Raw genomic sequence first — 10,429 nt, forward strand, 5'->3', positions numbered from 1 at the left:
CAACAATATGGCGGACCCATCGGGCATTTTTGACACATTTTTGGGACCATTGTCATTTATACAGCAATCAGTGCTATACAAATGCACTGATTCCTGTGTAAATGACACTGGCCGTGAAGGGGTTAACCACTAGGTGGCAGTGTAGGGGTTAAGTGTGTCCTAGGGGCGTTTTGCTAACTGTGGGGGGCGTGGCTGTGTTTTACAGATCGCTGATTTCTGCTCCAATCACAGGGAGCAGAGATCAGTGTGACTGTTGCTAGGCAGAACAGGGAGATGCTTGTTTACTTTAGCATCTCCCCATTCTTCCTCTCCGTGAGGCGATTGCAGGTATCCCTGCGGCGATCGAATCCATGGGACCTGCAAACAGACTCACGGGGCTTCCCGCGAGCGGGACCCCACCACCTCTTAAACAGGTACATGATTTTGCCTGTACGTGCCCTTCTGCCGACGTATATTGGTGCGAGGCAGTCGGGAAGCGGTTAAAATAAAAACAAAAACAATACTTTATAAACACTTTAACCACTTCCTACCGAGCCCATAGCCAAATGACATCCACAGGAGGGATCTCCAATCCTGGGCGGGCGTCATATGACGTCCTGGGTTTCCCGGCCGTCTAGGGGGCACACTGATCGATCTCCTCCCCTTGTGAGTCCCCTCATCCTACAGTTAGAATCACTCCCTAGGTAACACATTTAACCTCTTGAGCGCCCCCCGGTGTTAACCCCTTCCCTGCCAATGACATTTATACAGTAATCAGTGCATTTTTATAGCACTGATCGCTGTGTAAATGTGAATAGTCCCAAAATAGTGTCAAACGTGTCCGATATGTCCGCTGCAATGTCACAGTCATGATTAAAAAAATTGCAAATCGCCACCATTGCTAGTAAAAAATAATAACAATGCCATAGATCTATCCCCTATTTTGTAGACACTACAAGTTTTGTGCAAACTAATCAATATATGCTTATTGCGATTTTTTTTTTTTTTTTTAGCAAAAATATGTAGAAGAATACATTTCGGCCTAAACTCAGAAAAAAATTAAAATAAAAAAAATTGGGAAATTTATTATAGCAAAAAGTAAAAAATATTGTGTTTTTTCAAACTTGTCACTCTTCTTTTGTTTATAAAAAATAAAAAAAATGCAGAGGTGATCAAAATACCACCAAAAGAAAGCTCTAATTGTGGGGAAAAAAATATAAAAATGTAATTTGGTTACAGTGGTGCATGACCGCGCAATTGTCATTTAAAATGCGACAGTGCAGAAAACTGAAAATTGGCCTGGGAAGGAAGGGAGTGAAAATGGCCTGCATTGAAGTGGTTAAACCTATAGAATAGGTAATCGGAGGAATTATCAGACATGGAGTAATGTTCAGTTTACATTTGTGGCAGACCACAGTGGACCACTTTTGTCATCTCCTAATTGCCTCGTTTACCGTGTAAAGCTTGCATTACCACACTGCAGCAGCAGGCATTGCACACAGTTGCCCACTGACTTCATTGGGTCACATTTGGCAAATGTACTGCCTTGCGGAATGTGACAGGGGGTATCATTTTTTGATGCGACTCCAAAGCAAACGATCACACCAGTGGCATGTGTACAACCCTGCCCAGCTGCACCTTGCAATCGAAGAGGAAAGTTGTGACCAGGGCTGAACCACCTATTTTTACTGAGCACTAGTATAAATGACTTGCAGTGTACTAAACAGATGTAAAGTTTGAAGCAATAATGCAAAACAGTAATAATGCAAAGAGAATGCATACCAGTGTTTCCAACCTACCAGATTAAAATTTACTGACGCAGCACCCCAAATTTGCTGGCACAGCCAAGTTTTTACTGGCATTTCCAAAAGTTGCAAAATTACAGTTTTAAGTGCAAATTTCAGTAAATAGGCAACAAACAAGTACACTGTGCAATTAGCAATGTGATTTAAAGTGATTCGCAATGGTTCTAAAGGCAAAAGGTTTTTTAACTTAATGCATTTTATTCTCTCCCGCAGCTGTCAATCAAAGTCAGTGAGCCAATGAAGAGAGAGAGGGGATAGGGCTGAGCATGTGCCCAGAGCCGATGCGTGTGCACGCTGGGCGCGATGACCGGCAAGCACGCGTGATCGCTCGTGACAGAGCGAGAACCAGCATCTGTGTGTGTAAACACACAAATCCCAGTTCTCTCAGGGGAGAGGAGAGAGATCATGTGTTCATACTAAGTATGAACATCGATCTCTCTCCTCCCCTAGTCAGTCCCATCCCTCCCCACAGTTAGAACACACCTAGGGAACACAGTTAACCCCTTGATCGCCCCTAGTGTTAACCCCTTCCCCGCCAGTGGCATTTATACAATAATCAGTGCATTTTTATAGCACTAATTGCTGTATAATTGTTAATGGTCCCAAAAATTTGTCAAAAGTGTCCAATTTGTCCGCCGCAATATCGCAATCCTGAAAAAGATCGCTGATCATCGCCATTACTAGTAAAAAATAATAATAATAATAATAATAAAAAATGCCATAAGTCTATGTCCTATTTTGTGGACGCTATAACTTTTGCGCAAGCCAATCAATATACGCTTATTGCAATTTTTATTTTTTTTTACCAAAAATATGTAGAAGAATACATATCGGCCTAACCTGAGGAAAAAAAATTGTTTTTTTGAAAAAAAATTGGGATATTTATTATAGCAAAAAGTAAAAGATATTGGGGGTTATTTACGAAAGGCAAATCCACTTTGCTTTACAAGTGCAAACTACAAGTGCAAAGTGCACTTGAAATTGCACTGCAAGTGTCCTTGGAAGTGCAGTCGCTGTAAATCTGAGGGGTAGATCTGAAATTAGTGGAAGCTCTGCTGATTTTATCATCCAATCATGTGCAAGCTAAAATGCTGTTTTTTATTTTCCTTCCATGTCCCTCTCAGATCTACAGCGACTTTACTTCCAAGAGCACTTTCAGTGCAATTTCAAGTGCACTTTGCACTTGTAGTGAAAAATGATTTTGCCTTTCGTAAAAAAAACCCATTGTGTTTTTTTCTAAATTGTCGCTGTTCTTTTGTTTATAGCACAAAAAATAAAAACCACAGAGGTGATCAAATACCATCAAAAGAAAGCTCTATTTGTGGGAAAAAAAATACATCAATTTTGTCTGGGTACAATTTTGCACGACTGCGCAATTGTCAGTTAAAGCGACACAGTGCTGTATCGTAAAAAATGGCCTGGTCATTGAGCAGCCAAATCTTCTGGGGCTGAAGTGGTTAAGCTAGATATTAAGGCAAAAATCATATTTCTTATTTTATTTTCAATATCGTAAGTAATACATGCGCAGTTCCGAGCCAAGCATCACAGATATGTTTTTTACTAGTAACCTTTTCCTGTTGATGCCATTTACTGGCAGGAGAAAAGTGCCCCTTTTTTTTACTGGCTGCCAGTAAAAATACTGACGGTTGGTAACACTGATGCATACACTGCAGAATATTACAAAATGGATTATGAAAGTTGCACAAACATGGACTCTTTACAGCAATGTCTCTGTGGGTCAGTCAGGGTAACACGTGGTTACATAGCATTGTGTCTCTAAGATTCTATAACAACAGAAAGTCTTACTGGGAATCACCACTTCTGTAAAAAAAACAATCAGCTAACTGTGATTATCCTCAAAGATCCACCCCACTGGAACTGCAGTACTCTGGTATCAATTGGTATCCATCTCTCCAGCCACCCCTCTATCACTAATAGATAGATTCAAACATTGCATGAATCTATCTATGGTCGCCGCTGCCACCCCCTATTCAGGTGCCCAGCCCCTTTTCGGGTGCAGGGCGCCTTAATTACAGCGTCGGGGGGTGTTTTTGAAGCGCCTGATTAGAACCATAGGCTCTAATAGGCTTAAAAAAAGGTGACCTGTGAGCGCCATGCTGGGCGCTCTCAGATCACTCAGTGGTGTTAGAAAAGCGAAGAACTATTCGCTTTGCTAACACTAAACCGCCTCCCCGCCAATCTGGTGCTCAGGTTTGTTACCTGTTACTTGATTGGCTGAAATAACAGGTGCCCCTATTGTACGCCTATCAGGAGGAGAAGACGGGAGATGAGGGTGGCTCGTCGCTGTCCCACCAAGAAAGGGTAACTGCTGGGCAGACGGTGAGTGGGCGGGGGTCACACTGGGAGCGTTTGATGGGCACAGTGGCTGCGTTTGATGGGCGCAGTGGCTGCATTTGATGGGCACAGTGGCAGCGTTTGATGGCACATTAGCAGGGTTTGATGGGCACAGTAGCAGCATTTGAGGGCACAGTGGCACCATTAGCTGGCACAATGGCAGCGTTTCATGGCACAGTGGCTGCAAATGATGATTTTTTTTTTTTCAAAACATTTTTGTGCCCTCCCCAAAAAAATTTGGAGCATCAGCCGCCACTGGCCTGACCTAAAAAAAAAATGTTCCAGCTATGGCCTGGCCACCCCAAGAAGACTAGGGAGTATAAAATGGCTGCAACAATCTATAACTATCTGATTGTAGATTGGCATTACTAAACATTTTGAAAGGTGGTTTTATTGTCATTTTGTTTTTTAAAGTTTGAAGCTCCTCTTTAAAGAGGAAGTAAACCCTTCCAAACAACTTGGACCTATAGGTAAGCCTAGATTAAGGCTTACCTGTAGGTCCAAGCAATATCTCCTAAACCTATATGGTTTAGGAGATATTTGCCCGAAAATGGGCACCGCTGTCTACGGCGCATGCGCCGTAGACAGCGGCGCGCAGGCGCACTAAATGCGGCAAATCCATGAATGGATTTGCCAAATTTGTCGACTCCCGTGCGCATGCGCGGGAGTGACGTCATCGCGGCTTCGCCGAGTGGCAGCGGCGGAGCTGCGAGACGCGACTCTCGTGCGCATGCGCGGGAGTGACGTCATCGCGGCTTCGCCGCTGTGATTCGTCGGAGCTGCGAGACGCCACCAGCAACATGGATGCGGCGGACTACAGGGATCAGCGGCGACTTCGCTGGCTCCTGTGTCAGGTAAGTGACACATAATGAGCTACTATGCGATGCATAGTAGTCCATTATGCTTTACCTTTGCAGGGAAAAAAAGAGGAAGTAAACCCATCAGGGTTTACTTCCTCTTTAAGTGTATATGTGGCTTTGTCAGCATGGTACTGCAAGTAGATGTTCACTTTAAGAAACAAGTGAATATACAGTATGCATTCTTTCACTGGTCATGAAATGAATTTCACCCAATGCAATTACTTCCAATGCATTGCCTGTTGAAGGAGACTGTTAAGGCAGTGTAGGTTTTATCCAGAAGTTACCTGCGCTGCTTTATACCACAATATAATATATTTTATGAACATTTGACTTGATAAGCTCTGTTTTTATGACCATAACAAAAATCCCTTTCTGTTTTTTGTCTTAGTTTTAACCTAGTCACTATACCTAGGAACGTTTAGAAATCAGTGAGCACTCCTAATGGATGTGTTCATTGTGGGCGAGCCTTACTGGGCAGAAAGAAGAGATGACCAAAGTGAAATGAAGGAAACAGTAGTAGAGATAGAGATGGCATATGTTGCTAACAGACCATGGATCCATATAATAGTTAAAAATGTATTAAAGTGATCACATCATAGTAAATTCAAGTACTCTTGGACTATTCTATGGATCTCTGGTGTGCTGACTACATATGCTTTCATTTACACTATATTATGCAAAAGATAAGTAGTGGATAAAGTTAGAAGAAGATATACTAGGGGTTAAAATAAAACATCAACCATGGATAAAACCAGTGGCGTAACTAGAACCTTCAGGGCCCCGATGCAGGAAACCATGGCGGGCCCCCCCCCCCCCCCCCCCGACCTCCGGACAGGGCTCTTTTCTCCGAGCCCGATGGTGGAACACCAGGGCCCAGTCCCAAGTGGGTGGCTGCATATAAAGGAACCGATTTAAAAAACATCAATTACAGCCACTGTGCCCATCAAACGCCACCACTGTACCATCTAATGCCACCACTGTACCATCAAATGTCACTACTGTGCCCATCAAACTCTGCCGCTGTGCCCAAATGCCACCACTGTGCCCATCAAATGCCACCGCTGTGCCCATCAAATGCCACCGCTGTGCCCATCAAATGCTACCACTGTGCCCATCAAATGCTGCTACTGTGCCCATCAAATGCTGCCACTGTGAATCCCCACTGCCCGCTCACTGTCTGCCCGCCACTTACCCTATCTTGGTGGGGCAGCGGGTAACGGCCATGAGCGGGGTCCTCCATGCAGCTACTGCCATCCTCATCTCCCGTCCTCTCCTCCTGATGGGCGTCCAATAGCTGTGTCTATCGTTTCAGCCAATCAAGTGATGGGTAAAACACCCGCACACCTGATTGGTGGAGAGGCGGTTCAGTGTTAGGAAAGTGAATATTAATTCACTTTTCTAACACACCTGGCTGGGTAGACTGTGAGCGTCAAGCATGGCGCTCGCAGTTCACCTATTTTGAAGCCTATTATAGCCCATGGCTCTAATCAGGCGCTACAAAAACACCCCCCGCCGCTGTAATTCAGGCACCCGGCACCCCAAAAGGAACCAGACACCTAAATATGGGGGTGGCAGCGGTGGCCATGGATAGATTCATGCTATGCTATGCATGAATCTATCCATTGGTCATAGAGGGGGTGGAACCTGTGCACCCTTTTGGATGCACCGCCACTGATAAACACATGCACACACACATGCATACATACACATACATATATGAACACACACACACATACATACATGCATGCTCTCACACACATATACAAGCATGTTCACACACACACATATAAGCATGCTCACACACACTCACACACATACAAGCATGCTCACACGCACACACACAAGCATGCTCACACACACACACATACATTAATGCTCACACACACACATACATACAAGCATGCTCACGCACACAGATATAAGCATGCACGCACACACATACATGCATGCTCACACACACATACATGCATGCTCACACACACACATACATGCATGCTCACACACATACATGCATGCTCACACACACACATACATACATGCATGCTCTCACACACATATACAAGCATGTTCACACACACACATATAAGCATGCTCACACACACTCACACACATACAAGCATGCTCACACGCACACACACAAGCATGCTCACACACACACACATACATTAATGCTCACACACACACATACATACAAGCATGCTCACGCACACAGATATAAGCATGCACGCACACACATACATGCATGCTCACACACACATACATGCATGCTCACACACACACATACATGCATGCTCACACACATACATGCATGCTCACACACACACATACATGCATGCTCACACACATACATGCATGCTCACACACATGCATGCTCACACACACACATACATGCTCACACACACATACAAGCATGCTCACACACACACACACACATACAAGCATGCTCACACACAAGCATGCTCACACACATGCACATACAAGCATGCTCACACACACATACAAGCATGCTCACACACATACATACAAGCATGCTCACACACACGCACATACGAGCATGTTCACACACACACACACACACACACACACACACACACAAGCATGTTCACTCATACAAGTATGCTCACACACACACATAAAAGCATGTTCACTCATACAAGCATGCTTACACACACACAAGCATGCTCACACACACACACACACACACACACATTAAAGCATGTTCACTCATACAAGCATGCTCACACACACACATACAAGCATGCTCACACACACACACATACAAGCATGTTCACTCATACAAGCATGCTCACACACACACACATACAAGCATGTTCACTCATACAAGCATGCTCACACACACACATACAAGCATGCTCACACACACACACATACAAGCATGTTCACTCATACAAGCATGCTCACACACACACATACAAGCATGTTCACTCATACAAGCATGCTCACACACACACATACAAGCATGTTCACTCATACAAGCATGCTCACACACACACATACAATCACAGATACAGTAGATAGGCTTATTAAAAAAAAAAACAGCAGACATTTACCTCTTCCTGGCGGGTACTGCACTCTAGGGGGAGACAAAGAGCACACACTGCTTTCACTAAGCCTAATGTGAGGAGCTGCCGCACAGTGCCGATTTCAGTTCGGCTGATGATTGTGAGCTCCTCTCAGCCTTCCCTCCTATCGCAGAAGTACAGGGGGCCCTCGGGCCCCCTGCAGCAAGGGGCCGGGTCGCCATGGCGATCTTTGCGACCCCTATAATTCCGCCACTGGATAAAACCTAAGTTAAGACAAGAGGAGAAGGAAATGCCTATTTTCGTAAGAACAACCTTAAAAACTTGGGATGGTATGATAAAAAAAGGAAAACTGTCATCTTTAATAGGCCCTATGACTCCATTATTTGCCAATCCTGAATTCATGCCAGCTCTAAAAGTTAATACATTTCTGAAATGGAACATGGAGGAACATGAACAGATAATACAAATCTCGAATGATGGAAAAATGCCAATACTTCAGGAATTGGGGCAAGAACATAAAAATAAATGGTTTCAGTATTTTCAACTGAAAGCACATATTGATCCAATTGTGACAATGATTAATAGACAATTTAACTATATTTGAACAAATAGCAATAAATAAGGATAAAGCAAATAAAAAATGATCTAGCATATATATAACTTATTACTTCCTGCTGGAGATATAAAAAAAATAGTAGGTGTAAGAAAATGGGAGGAAGAAACAGGGAATGAGATGACAGAGAAAGAATGGGAAGAGATATTTGCAAGATTATATAAAATACCCCTAGCTACTAAATATCAGGAAAAAAATGATAAAATTGAATTAAGATGGTATAGAAGCCCAGTGGTCATGAATAGAATTCTGAAACCTGTTGGAGGTGTAAGGTAGAAAAGGGTACATTAGAGCATATTTGGTATAGTTGTTGGAAGATAAGAGTATTTTGGGGTAAGATAATAGAACTATATCAGAAGGTGACAGGTATAAGAATAAAAACAGATGTAAAGACAGTATTCTCCCATACATCTAAAAAATGAAAACAGAATTAGATAGAATTTTTGCATCAGATGACTACAGTAGCTAAAGCTGTAATAGCACGTAAATGGAAAAAAGGAGAGGTCCCAACAATAACAGAGTGGAAATGTGAGATGAGCGAAATGCTTTTTATGGAGAAACAAATAAGACAAGAGGGATATGCAGAGAAACAAATCTCAAAGTATTGGAAAAAATGGGAGGAATTGGGTACCTTTTTTTTTTTTTTTTTTTTTTTTGGTGGAGTATGGAGAAATTTGTAATGGGGTAAATGTTGAATGTAAGTTTTAAAATATAAAATAAAGAAAATTTTTAAACATTTACACTATATTACCAAAATGATTATGTAGCACTAACCCCCGAAGGAGCTGCTGGTTTTATTCGGGCTTACCGTTACCTCTTCTGCTCGCCTCTTCATCCTAGGGGGGTCCTGTGGAAAGTAGCCCAAATGAAGATAGAGCAGACACGTGGTCCTTTTTGAAGATTTATTTAGGGGTAATACCAAAGAAAGACACAAGACACAGTCCTTCAATAGAGGGTTAGAGGATAAGGGGAGTTCAGGCACCTAGTAATTGTGGGTTAGAGGTATCGGTCAGATCCAGAGGACAAACAGCTCCACAGATTGGATCCAGCAGTCACCGGATAAGCCCCTCTCACTTGACCTAGCAGCCGATGATATGTCAAACAAAGTCTCTGCCACAGGCTTGTTAATTAAACTTAGTGGTTCTTGATAATTTTTAGGAAGAACTACCATACAGTACCAGATTCTTTCAGCCGACCCGGCGATACTGTAAGGATATTGATCCGGGTTGCGTCCTCAAACTGAGTTTCCAGGCTCCTCCAGAGACACCAGCCTTGCTCTCAGTCCTCCACTGGAAAAGTCCTCCCCTGGATCCTTCAGCTTTCCTTGGCTTCTCCTCGCAGGCGAAACAGCACAGGACCACCCCTGGATCAGCAGGCCCCAAGACATTCCTAGGCCCACACTCTCAGCTGCGAAGCCTCGGGCCAGCCAGCCCCGAGGCGCAAGACCATGCGACACAGATCTCAGGCCAGGAGGGCCCTGGGGTTGGGATCACGGACCCGGAAAACAAACCCAGAAAAATGGTGTCGGTACTTTAAATACCCTCTCCCGGAATGCACAGCAGAAAAGCCACATCCACTGAACCATTTCCGAGCACCCACTGACGGTGACAGCGACACCTACAGTCAGGTGGGAATCAGTGCAACCCAACTGGACTGGTACAGAAACCAGAACTTTTAGAGAAATTAGTCTGAGCCAAACTACAGCTTCAGATAATTAAATTAGAAAAAACAATAGCGTCTGCTCATCAGGAGCAGGGCGCTACAATTAGGACA

The sequence above is a fragment of the Lithobates pipiens genome, unplaced genomic scaffold (assembly GCF_037356315.1).
Source record: "Lithobates pipiens isolate NorthernLeopardFrog02 unplaced genomic scaffold, aLitPip1_a1.2 Scaffold_23, whole genome shotgun sequence".
NCBI lineage: Eukaryota > Metazoa > Chordata > Amphibia > Anura > Ranidae > Lithobates > Lithobates pipiens.